The following is a 13703-nucleotide window of genomic DNA, read 5'->3' as shown; positions in this document are numbered from 1 at the left end:
GGGTTCGACAGGTTATCCGGCAAGATACCAGCTGATCGTCGAACTAGATTAAGGCTCTTACGGACGCAGAATGCAGCTCAAGAACAAAAACACGGCATCTACGAGAGAAAGGCTTTAAAAACCGTAAACGTCTTCAAAGGCCACGCCTCCTTCCACACCACGAAACAGCTCGGTTAAACTTTGCTGAGAAGCACCAAACATGGGACGCAGAAAAGTGGAAGAGGTTGTGTTCTCTGATGAAAAAAAATTAACCTGGATGGTCCAGATGGCTTTCAACGTTACTGGCACGATAAGGATATCCCACTGGAGACATTTTCTACACGACACAGTGGAGGAGGTTCCATCATGATCTGGGGTGCTTTCTCTTTCATTGGAACAATGGAGCTTCAGTTTATACAGGGGCGTCAAATAGCAGCTGGCTACATTGGCATATTGGAGAGAGCATCCTTATTGACTGAAGGCCCTCGCTTGTGTGGAAATGACTGGATCTTTCAGCAGGACAACGCTGCAATCCATAATGCCGGCAGAACAAAGGACGTTTTCATGGCGAATAACGTGATTCTTTTGGACCATCCAGCGTGTTCGCCCGAACTGAATCCAATTGAAAATGTTTGGGGGTGGATGGCAAGGGAAGTCTGTAGAAATGAACATCAGTTCCAAACAGTGCACAATCTTCGTGGAGCCATCTTCACCACTTGGAATAACATTCCAGCCAGCCTTCTGCAAACGCTTATATCGACCATGCCAAAGCGAATATTTGCAGTTATTCGCAATGACAGCCGTGCAACTCACTACTGAAACCTCTTGTTGGGCATTTCCTACCCTGTTTAGGAATTCTTTTTGGTATGGTCTTAAACTTCTGACCAGCTAGTATTTAGGCTAATTTCATAGTGTTCACATTTTCTATATTAAATGATAAAAAAATTTTATTTCTATTTTCCCTTTCCTTATTTTCGTCTTTCGAAGCTTTACTCAAATAAGTGGTTGAATCTAACAACGCAAAATGCATATTTTTTCTTTACGTTCATTGGCCTTAATATTTTGGCCAGCAGTGTATATGTATGATTGTGAAATCGGTCTACGAGTTGGCGGTGGTTACTGTTCACTACTTGCCTGCTCTCTAGAATCTTCCTATTTGATGTGACAAGTGTAGTCCAAAAGGTGGCGGTGTGTACTGTTGACTGGCTGCGTTTCGTCTAGAATTTCACTGTTCGATTACAAAAAGAGTAACCTAAGAGTGAGCGGTGGGTGCTATTGCCTAACCGCTTTCCGTCTAATCTATCAGTTCAAAATTAGAGACGGCTCGCGCAGATAACCTCCGTAAGTAAAAAACAATCAAACCATAGCAGCGTTTACACCAGACATTTCAGTATCAACCCAAGTTCTACTTTCTCTTTGTGAAAAAATGTAATAATGCTTGTTTTTTTCGGTTTATTCCGAGTCCATTATAATATGAGCTGAGGACAAGAGATTCGAGTAGTAGTGGCCGTTATCAAACGTAGCCAGGTCGATGAAGCTATAGTTGTCTTGCGATACAAGTTTTGTTGGAATAAAGATTTAACGTAAAATCTTTTCAAAATGGTTCATTTTCTTCGTCCTATTCCATGTCGTTATTTTTCCTCACCATGGATTATTCTATAAAAATAAACTATTATTTAAAAAGAATTAAAGAATATTCTGGAAATAAAACAGCAGTTTCTATTGTTACGTTCGTTCTTGTCTTTCGTACCCTATTTCAGGGCACTTGTTATGTTAGAAATAAGTGTTAATTAGTAAACATTTCTAATTTATGATCAAAATATAATTGCTAAGTTCTTTGATACCTAATGATGGATTCAGTAATTTCAAATTAACGTCACATTTCATTTATATGTATATTACGCAGAAGAAAGTTAGTTTTGAATTGTTAGTTAAGCCTAAAATGGAAGATCGAATATGTTATTTAAACGTGAAGTGTAAATATATGAATATAATATTCATTAATCAGGTTTGCATGATGTAGCGTTATAAATAAATGGCATACAGTTAACCGAAATATATGTATTCGTATTCAAGCAATTTGAAGGATTGACTTCAAAGAACGAACGCATTATTATTAATTATTACAAGGTTTTTATCTGATGATTATATACAGAATGTTGTTTGTTTGTTTTGTTTGTTGAATTTCGCACAAAGCTACTCGAGGGCTATCTATGATAGCCGTCCCTAATTTAGCAGTGTAAGACTAGAGGGAAGGCGGTTAGTCATCACCACCCACCGCCAACTCTTGGGCTACTCTTTTACCAACGAACAGTGGGATTGACCGTCACATTATAACGCCCCCACGGCTAAAAGGGCGAGCATGTTTGCCGCGACGGGGATGCGAACCCGCGACCCTCAGATTACGAGTTGCACGCCTTAACACGCCGTATAGAATGTTAATAATGAACAGTCAAGTAAGAGAAAACAAAATCAAAAGGAAGGACTGCGTTAAAAACAGCAAATCCAAACCTCTGACTGACGTTAGTTTGTTATAAATAAAAAGAAACCCAAACAAAAATTAAAAAACGCTGCATTAATCTAAAGGATTCCCAGGGCACAGGCTACAATGTGGGATATAAAATGTACCCTAAGTATAGGAGGTACCTGTAGAGTAGGATCCACATTGCGGTGGGGATACACCATCTATCAGTCTTAACTTCCGTTTGCCAGTCTCTCATAAATAATAATTAAATAGTTAAAGATATAGAAATTAGGAGAGCGAAATATGGCTGCTCAAGCCCACAACATCCCACAACTGTATCACCCTTCACTGCCTACACTGTGATATGGTCATCATGTTCTGTATGTGCAGACTACTAGATGTAAATTACATCAATTTTTAAGGACTTAAATTCCTTAATATAATATTAGGTGTAGCAGGGTCTAATGGTTAAGGCGTTGAATTTATAATATGAGGATCATGGTTTGAATCCCTGTCACCGAACATGCATGCCATTCGAGTCGCGAGAATAATGTTACGGCCAATTCCACTATTCCTTGGTAAACTAGATGGCGGTAGATGGGACGGCTAGCGTAGAGAGACCTTGTAGAGAGTGCGCTATCATTCTCAGTGAAGGAATGACACGGACGCCCGAGTTAAAGCAATCCAAAAGCCATCTGGATTTTCTTTTCAACAGTACATCAGAAGCTAGGTATGAAGAGCTATACGAGATAGTCATTCTATTTACGATGTACATGCCGCTTTTCAGATATCTAGAGCGTCCAAAAGTTGAAAACAGGCAAACATCCAAAATCGAGATTTCTTATTTTCGTTCATCACCACCTTTCTTCAGTTGTTCAAGAACCTGCTTACTTCTAGCAGTAACTATAATTTTATCATAATCTGATAGAGCCAAACAGTCTTCACGACATTTGGGTATTTATTTTATTGTTGTTATAAACCTTTAAAGTACAATCTATAACCTAGTAACCCATGTAAGCCAACAAGTATTAGAGAAAAATATCGCAAAATAAAAAGTTATGTTTGACTTAACTTAAATAAAGTAACCAAACAAGACAAGGATGGAGGTGGACATGTCACTTGATCCTAAGGCCCGGCATGGCCAGGTGGGTTGAGGCGTTTGACTCATAATCTGAGGTTCGCGGGTTCGAATCCCGGTCGCACCAAACCTGCTCGCCCTTTCAGCCGTGGGGGCGTTATAATGTGACGGTCAATCCCACTATTCGTTGGTAAAAGTATCCCAAGAGCTTGCAGTGGGTGGTGATGACTAGCTGCATTCCCTCTAGTCTAACACTGCTAAATTAGGGACGGCTAGCGAAGATAGCCCTCGTGTAGCTTTGTGCGAAATTCAAAAACAAACACTTGATCCTCTAATGATTACATTGTAGACCAAGTCGTCTCGGCTTTACATGGACAATAAAATACCTACATTACTGGCTTCTTCACTGATTGTCATATGTTACTTTGCTATAAAATATTCATAATAGTAACATTTTGAAGGAATGGTATAATGACAAAAGCTGGGGTTCTACTCAATCATCAAACTTTCTAAAGATAAAGTGTAGAAACCAGTAATGTAAGGATTTCATTTTTTATGTAACGTGTAGACGACTTAGTTTGCCATGTGATTATTTGCTGGTTCAAGTGATATGTTCAATAACAAGCTCTACGTAGTAGACTTTTTATTAATAATAATAAATGGTGATTAATTTCCCCCAAATACCTGTATAGTGTTACCACACACGTGACCAGTTGACCTGATACCTGTATAATGTTAGCACACACGTGACCAGTTGACCTGATACCTGTATAATGTTACCACACACGTGACCAATTGACCTGATACCTGTATAATGTTACCACACACGTGACCAGTTGACCTGATACCTGTATAATGTTACCACACACGTGACCAGTTGACCTTATCCATCATACCTGTATAATGTTACCACACAGTGACCAGTTGACCCCTTCCCTGATACCTGTATAATGTTACCACACACGTGACCAGTTGATCTTATCCATGATACCTGTATGTTACCACATATATTGTGTGTCCCACATTTCTTTTTCGTTCAAGATCCGTGACATCAATAACTTAGATTAGGAACAACTTTCCTTGAATTGTGTGTGTCTCTGAGCTGGCAATTTACCCCATGTGGCCCTTGAATTATATGTACCACTCATCTGTCAGTTTAGCTCACGTGGTTCTTGAATTTTGTGTGCCTCTGATCTGTCATTTTGGTCCATGTGGTTCTTGAATTGTATGTACCTTTTATCTGTCAGTTTAGCCCGTGAAGTCATAAGATACACTTCACTTTGAATATTTGAATTTCGTTATCTTGAAATATATATAGTTTAATGATTCTTTAACAAAGTATATAACTTCTTGTTAACGTTTAGGTTCTCCAAAATTAAATAAAACAAGTAGCAAAGTCTTTAGTTTCTCTTGGCGCCCTCTAGGAGGCAGTATGAAGAACACATTACAGTGGTTGCTTCAATGACATCTTCAGTGCTAATCACAGACTTCTGTGATATGATATATACAACTTGAAGACTTGTGTAGGCGAAAGCCGCTGTCATTTTCTCCGTGATGATTGATGATCCTGAAGGCTCGTGTTCGAGGGTGTAATTAGCACCCTCTGTTAGCGAGGCTTTGTGTTCTCTTGACATGGAAGACGAGCACTTTCAAGAGGTGGAACCAACCGCCCTCTGCCGAGACCAGTAATTACCACTTGCAAGGACCCAGCGATCAAGTACCAGAAAGACCATAATTTTTAAGTATGCTTTATCTTCGTTCGACACCAGCTAAGGACTTATCGTCTGTATTAAGTCTGCAAATAAATCAGCAACGTAAGACTGAAGGGCGAAACGCGAAGTGGCTTTTCTTTTGTAAGAGGTTAATTCAGATGACATCTCCGACCTGTGTGTGCGGTTTGCCGACTTCAACCCTTCTACAAGTTGTAACACGGTCATTAAGACGTTTTATTATTTCTGTGAACATTATTGTTATTCTGCCAACGAGAGAAGGAAAGTTCTTGAAATGCGTAATTACCTAACACACGTGATTAAAGATGACATGTTGTAACAAGCCGCTTCTTAAAAAATATTTGTTATAACTGTTCTTGTCTACTCTAGCGCGTTATTTCGTATTCAATGAGACGTTAAACAGTTATAATGTAAATGCACAAATCAGAAATAAAAAGCAAACTCTATGAAGAGTTTTTATCGTGTAATGACATTGTGTAGTACTTACCACGGAATAATATTATATCGTGTAATGACATTGTGTAGTACTTACCACGGAATAATATTATATCGTGTAATGACATTGTGTAGTACTTGCCACGGAATAATATTATATCGTGTAATGACATTGTGTAGTACTTGCCACGGAATAATATTATATCGTGTAATGACATTGTGTAGTACTTGCCACGGAATAATATTATATCGTGTAATGACATTGTGTAGTACTTGCCACGGAATAATATTATATCGTGTAATGACATTGTGTAGTACTTGCCACGGAATAATATTATATCGTGTAATGACATTGTGTAGTACTTGCCACGGAATAATATTATATCGTGTAATGACATTGTGTAGTACTTGCCACGGAATAATATTATATCGTGTAATGACATTGTGTAGTACTTGCCACGGAATAATATTATATCGTGTAATGACATTGTGTAGTACTTGCCACGGAATAATATTATATCGTGTAATGACATTGTGTAGTACTTACCACGGAATAATATTATATCGTGTAATGACATTGTGTAGTACTTGCCACGGAATAATATTATATCGTGTAATGACATTGTGTAGTACTTACCACGGAATAATATTATATCGTGTAATGACATTGTGTAGTACTTACCACGGAATAATATTATATCGTGTAATGACATTGTGTAGTACTTACCACGGAATAATATTATATCGTGTAATGACATTGTGTAGTACTTACCACGGAATAATATTATATCCTATGATTTTTATTACATTAATTACATGGCATTTTCCACAGAAAATATTGAAGACTATTTCATATGATTCTTAGCACATAAAGTACAGACTGTTCACACTGAAATGAAACAACTTTGAAACTTTATATGTTTTTTTATTGAATAATACAGAGGAATGTTCACACATCCCATAGTCAATGTGCTTGAGCTTCGTTTGGTATATAGCACATATCATTAGGGTAAACTAGAGCAGACGTTCAGCACGTCCACCATTCGCATCACTGATTACATCACAACGGTATTCAATTTCTAACATCTATGAGGTTACAGAGCGGGTCGTCACAATTAAATCAGAAACACGAAAAGAACTTTAAGCACATAAACTTGGATATGTGGTGCGGCAGTTGGGCAGTTTCGATATTCCCAAATTTATTCAATAAAACTTCTAAGGCTACTGAGTTGTTTCATATCAATGTATTTTAAAATTGGTGGTATTATGTGGCATTTGCCATGTATAAAGAATCTTCTAAACTAATCTTTCTAAGTAGTCTTTGGGTAATTGCAAAAACCAACGACAACTGTGAGCACAACGCCACCTATATAAAGAGCATCACTACCAACTGGCTGGTAAGTAAGAAACCGTTATGACTACATACTGCAGTTGTTATTAAGTCCTGGGGTCCATTATAAATCTGCCAACGTTCTACTTTACTACCGTGCTTGGAGAGTGCAATAAATGTTTCTGTTGTTTTGTGTTTCTTATTCTTCCGGTAGGATAACCTTAAAGTAGGCTCAGAGTTAAATTTATACGTCTTTCACATTGGCGGGAAGAAAACACGTCATAACACTTACGCCGGGCACCAGCTACTGCATAGAACTGATTGCTTTTGGTATAGTGTGCGGAAGTGTTCCGTAATGAACTGAGTGATAAGTGTATGTTTATCATAGGCGTAGCAGTCAATGACTGTATCAACAGACACTCGAAGCTGCAATACTTCGTTATTCGAAGTTTTTGTGAAATATTTTGTTGAAAACGCTATCTTTGTACTGTTAACCCTAAACTTACTAGTTTTTTATTATACCGTTCACTGTAAGGCCCAACATCATATTGAACAATTTATTTTGTCTTTTTGTCTCTCAGTGAAAGTAATAATCCCCCCCCCACAGTGGGGCAGCCGTAAGGCTGATAACTTATAACGCTAGAATAGAAATCTGATTTCGATACATGTAGTGGGCACAATACTGATAGCCCATTGTATAACTTTGTGTTTAACTACAAACAAACGTATAGAACTAGTCAAAAAAGGCGAATTGTTGATTTTATATGTTAAATATAGACGGTCCCTAGCAGTAACCAGTATGGTTAGCTGCACTGTTCACCCTGTTGTTGTTTACATATTTTTAACATGTAGACGGCCCCTAACAGTAACCAGTAGGATTAGCTGCACTGTTCACCGTCTTGTTGTTTACATATTTTAACATATAGACGGTCCCTAGCAGTGACCAGTAGGGTTTGCTGCACTGTTCACCGTGTTGTTTGTTTACATATTTTAACATGTAGACGGCCCATAACAGTAACTAGTAGGGTTAACTGCCCTGTTCACTGCTTGTTGTTTGCACATTTTAACGTGGTTCATTTTGTTACTAGGAGTCGACAAAGTCGCGAGGTATCTGACGAATGAACGTGTTTATAAATGCAATATGGACCCCGTTCGTAATTCTGTAAGGTTAAGACAGTCAGTTTCAAGGGGGCTGTATGACTATTCAATAATGTTATTTACCTCAGTTGATATTTTTGATAATTATCACGAAATGTGTTTTGGATATCTTTTGGGTGTCTTTTGTGGTGTTATATATTTGGACCATGGTTAACTGTGAGTAACGTGCCTCTGAAGTTCCCGTTGAACTTCCCACACATACGTCGTTGTTAATATATTGGAAGCTGTTCGAATACATGTAGGAGTGTTAAGCAAACTTATCGTGAGAAGTTACACCAACAGACAGACAATCAACTAATAAGTTGCACTAATACAGACTTGTTTTGTTAATATTACAAAATTAAGGACTTGGTTATAGGTATGATCGATGTTCAGGTTTCCATCTTCTATTTCACTAACTTAATACAAATATCCTCTCGGCTCTGTAGTTTGAACTTTTTTCCTTTCAAAACGTTTTAAAGGGTTAAGAAAGCGTTAAGAGAGAGTGAGTTATGTTTATTCAGAACTGAAAATATCACCAGTAGCTGATGATTTAAGACGTTTTACTTTGAGAGATGAAAGAATCAGGTTCATGGTTACTGTTGTCCCTGGAAGAGTACATGGGATATAACACTGTGGACTGGGCAGATGTATTTGAAAACCTCAGTCCCTGGAAGAGTACATGGGATATAACACTGTGGACTGGACAGATGTGTTTAAGAACCTTACCAAGCTGGTGAAAGCTATCTGTGATAGGTTTTCTTTATTTCTTTTCCACCTCCCTTGTATTATGTTCAGCCTGTTGAAATAAGTTATAATTATTAATTGTATTTGGGGATGGTATTTTATTTTCACATTGAGGTATACTAAAGGGAAGAGGGCATTTGTGGTATAAGAAATTAACCGTACTTAAGTTATTCGTAACAAAATAGTCAGTGAATTATGAGTTCGCAAGATAAAACACAAAAAAGATATGAGTGCCCAGAAGGAACTGAGTATTTGAGATTTCGTGAGTTGTGATATTAGCACGATTGATGTGTTACGTTATAGAATAGTAAACTAGCTATTTGTCTGGTGACGCAATGGCTTAACAACTACACAGATAGTCCGTTACATTAGAACAGAATCGCGTTTCCCTGACGTTTGGTATGGAACTTTGTGTTCTGGTTGTTACTAACCGTTTTGCATGGCGTTGTGGTTTGTGAGTGTTCGACTCCCCGTCACCGAAAGTGCTTGTACTTATGGCCGTGCGGGCATTATAATATCACGGTCAATCTCCTTATTCGTTGTTAAAAGAGTAATCCAAGAGTAGGCAGTGGATGTGCTGTTTCTTAAAATAAAACCTGCCTTTTCTGTTGATCTGAATACCATGTATTGATCGGTCTCTTCAAAATAAACCGACATTATTCTTGGTCTGAATATTGTGTATTGTTCAGTCTATTAAAACCTACATTTATTGTTGGCCTGAAAATTGTGAATTGTTCGATCTTTTAAAACCTACATTTATTGTTGGTCTGCATACCGTGTATTGTTCAGTTTCTTAAAATGAAACCAATATTATTCTTGGTCTGGTTTGGTTTTTTTGAATTTCGCACAAAGCTACTCGAGGGCTATCTGTGCTAGCCGTCCCTAATTTAGCACTGTAAGACTAGAGGGAAGGCAGCTAGTCATCACCACCCACCGCCAACTTTTGGGCTACTCTTTTACCAACGAATAGTGGGATTGACCGTCACATTATAACGCCCCCCCACGGCTGGGAGGGCGAGCATGTTTGGCGCGACTCGGGGTCGAACCCGCGACCCTCAGATTACGAAGCGCACGCCTTAACGCGCTAGGCCATGCCAGGCCCTATTCTTGGTCTGAATATCTTGTATTGTTCGAACTCTTAAAATAAAACCTAAGTTCGTTGTTTACACATTGGTTTGAATATTGTGTATAACCTTTGTTTTCAAAGTACCAAAATGTTCATGCTTCCATTGTTTTTTTATTGAGTCTGTATTAAAATAATTTCTTCACCGCAGGCTTGCAATGAGTTTACTACTCATGTGATGAACCTGCTTAGAGAACAAAGTCGGACGAGACCCATCACCCCAAAAGAAATCGAGCGAATGGTGCAGATAATACATAAAAAGTTCAACTCCATCCAAGTGCAACTGAAACAGAGCACGTGCGAAGCCGTTATGATCCTAAGGTCGAGGTTTTTGGATGCCAGGTTAGTATTCACTCCTATATTTTCACTTCATTATTTTTTCTCACTGTTTCTTTTTTTAACTCTGTATTCTTTCAGTATTCTCGGGGACGTTTCTATGTACCTAATTGTCCACATGGACCAAAGGTCTCAATAAGGTTTATATTTACTCAGTAGAACTACAGAACGGTCAGTAACGTTTGACACGCTGTCTGTTGTAATATTTACGTTAGCCAATTACTATTCGACTTGACCGGACCCCCGGAGGACGACATATTGGATCACATCTGGGCGCCCTTTCCCGCATTATTATCGAGTTATTCCAGAAGATGGGGATCCATCTTTCTGTATTGTTAATGTATATAGATAGAATCTAAAAAGGAAATTTACACTTTTCTTAAATCAGTTTAGCTGATGTGGATAACAGCCATCCATATAATATAGTGTTAATTTTTCGAACACTGTCTTATACGTTTGCAGTTAACAAGACGTTGATATATCTTCCAAGAGTACTGTCACAGACAGTATGATAAGATTCGATTGTTTAGACCGCCAGTGAACTACCCACAGTTCCTATCCTAGCTCACATTAAACACTGTCATTCTTTTTAAGCGTGACCACTGGGGATGTGAGCTTGCGGTTACAGAACGATAGTAGGTAGTACTTACGCTTTTTATATGATTTTTTTTACTGACTGTAAAACAATTATTGAAGCCTCAAGACTTAACTGGTACAGGTTTGATTATACTAAATAATGCTATGATAGCTTCCAGTAGTAGAAATTACGCTTCTTTGTACTGTTTTTTTTCACCCAATAACTAATATAGCAGAACCTTAGAATTGATAATTAGAAAACAAAAACCAAGTTATTCCTCGTTGTTCGTTTTGTGTAACTAAACTTCATGAATATTATTGAAATCGCTTTATGGATAATCCTTTTTCTACAAATTATCTCTGTTTAACAATAATTATTATTTATTAACTATCTTTGTTTATGGAGAGCCAGTCGTTTTTTAATGAATTTTCTTTCTTTATGGACATTCTTTTTATGTTAATTGTCAGGCGGAAAAGGCGAAACTTCAGTAAACAAGCAACAGAAATTCTTAACGAATATTTTTACTCCCACCTGAGTAATCCGTATCCTAGTGAGGAAGCTAAAGAAGATTTAGCCAGAAGGTGTTCTATCACCGTGTCACAGGTAGAATCGTCTATTTGTTGTTCTCCATTACTTTCCAGTTTAAGACAAACAGCGCCATCTTTTATTACTTTATATCTAAAAAAAATAGTTAATACGGCAGTGTATTTAAAATATTTTAATCTGTTATTTGTTAATTAATTTAATTAACAGTATTGATAAAATTTTTAGTGTATACATGTTTATTATATTTTATTATTATAATTTCACTACAGAGATTATTTTACATTGTTACTTTGCGTTGCTTTTAGGAGGTTGACTGGGATACAATAAACACAGCAGTGGTCTGAAAACTATTTACATAAGTTACTTTTGTTGAAACATCATTTATTATTGTGTAAGAGTTTTGTTTATACGGATATTTTAAAATCCGTAATGGATTAGGTAAATAACTCAGTTTTAAAAATATACTAGGCCTAAAACTAATGCGTTATGACAAGTATAACTATCATCATGATTCGCCAGTTTTTAAAAGCATATTTGATTATCTATACTCATTAACCGCATTTAACTTTAGTTTTCTGTATAAGTAGATAGCTTGTTTTGAGCCTATTGATTAGGACGCTAGACTTGTTGGTGACGGGTTCGAATCCTGTCACTGAACATGCTCCCTCTTTCCGCCGTTTTAATGGTAAAAATAGTAGCCCAAGTGTTCTAGTTGTGCAGTGCTCATTAGCTGCCTTTCCATTTGGTCTATCACTTCTAAATTTGGGTGGCAGGTAGTCCTCATCTAACTTTAATAAAAAAAAAAAATTCCTACTGGCAAGTTATGGAGAATTTAAAAGTCATCCTAAGAATTCTCGTCAAGCAAACGTACCCTCCTTTCATCTGTTGGGCATTATAAGTGACGGTCAGTCCTACTATTCGTTGGTAAAACAGTAGTCCAAGAGTTGGCGGTGGGTGGTGATGACTAGCTGCCTTCCCTCTAGTCTCACTCTGCTAAGTTAGGGACGACTAGCGCAAATAGCCTTCGTGTGGCTTTGTACGAATTTTAAAACAAACAAAACAAAACAAATAATATTTTGTTAGTGGCTTTCCTCGTGTGATAAGTAGTTCCGCGTGTTTGCTCAGAATAAACAACATATGCTAAACCAACAGTTTTGCTTGTTACAGGTTTCCAATTGGTTTGGCAACAAGAGGATCAGGTATAAAAAAACATTAACAAAGCTCAGGAGGAAGCCAATTTATATGCAGCCAAAAAAGCAGGTTGGTTTAAAGTCATTACCAGTCTTTGTTCTTGTACCATTCATTGGTTTTATTGCAGTTTGTCTTCAGTATAAGATTCTCGAACAGGTAATTTCACCAGTCGACTGTTAAAGATTTGTTTTCATTAAGTTCTCATCCGTACCTTTTAGTACTAACATTTCACCAGTTGACTGTTAAATATTTGTTTTTATTAAGTTCTCATCTGGACCTCTCAGTACTAACATTTCAACAGTCGACTGTTAAATATTTGTTTTTATTAAGTTCTCATCTGGACCTCTCAGTACTAACATTTCACCAGTTGACTGCTAAATATTTATTTTTATTAAGTTCTCATCTCAGTGATGTCGAGAAAACCCACTTGTAGAGAAATATATATGCAAAAACGGCTCGTTTGGGTTGAAAATATTTTACGTAGAAGAGCGAACAACGTTTCGATCTTCTTCGGTTATCGTCAGGTTCACAAAGAAAGAAAGGATAAAGACAAACTTCATATTTAACAACCACAACTATATACAAACAAATGGTCTAAGCATGAGCAACCCAGTATCACCAGTTCTAACCAATATTTTTATGACACAAGTTGAAACACAAGCAATTAACACAGCGTTACATCCACCACTATACTGGTACAGATATGTAGATGACACGGTTGGGGATTCACATCTACAGAACACACAATTTTTTCAATCACATTAACTCTATACATCCCAACATTAACTTCACATGTGAACAGGAAGAAAGCAATCAAATATCATTTCTTAACCTCAAAATTACAAGAACCAACACACAATTCAAAACAGAAATCCCCCGAAAAATAACCCATACTGGACTATACATTCCTTGGGACTCAGCACATGAAACAAAACAAAAACTCAACATACTAAGAAACCAAATAAACACAACCATAAAACTATGCTCACCAGATAAAATTAACGATGAATTAGACAAAATAAAACAATAC

General features: G+C 37.3%; 1 pseudogene across 1 annotated transcript in view; it reads left to right on the top strand.

Moving 5' to 3' along the window:
- Positions 1–13703, top strand: part of LOC143243827 (pre-B-cell leukemia transcription factor 1-like) — a 178875-nt pseudogene that overhangs the window by 133135 nt on the left and 32037 nt on the right. The window contains exons 4-6 of the transcript XR_013024780.1: positions 10175–10365; positions 11404–11539; positions 12650–12742. The product of XR_013024780.1 is annotated as a pre-B-cell leukemia transcription factor 1-like (transcript). The remainder of the gene's footprint in view (positions 1–10174; positions 10366–11403; positions 11540–12649; positions 12743–13703) is intronic.

The sequence above is a fragment of the Tachypleus tridentatus genome, chromosome 2 (assembly GCF_004210375.1).
Source record: "Tachypleus tridentatus isolate NWPU-2018 chromosome 2, ASM421037v1, whole genome shotgun sequence".
In the NCBI taxonomy this organism is placed as follows: domain Eukaryota; kingdom Metazoa; phylum Arthropoda; class Merostomata; order Xiphosura; family Limulidae; genus Tachypleus; species Tachypleus tridentatus.
The sequence above is the reverse complement of the archived record's forward strand: the minus strand, read 5'-3'. Positions and strand labels throughout refer to the sequence as shown.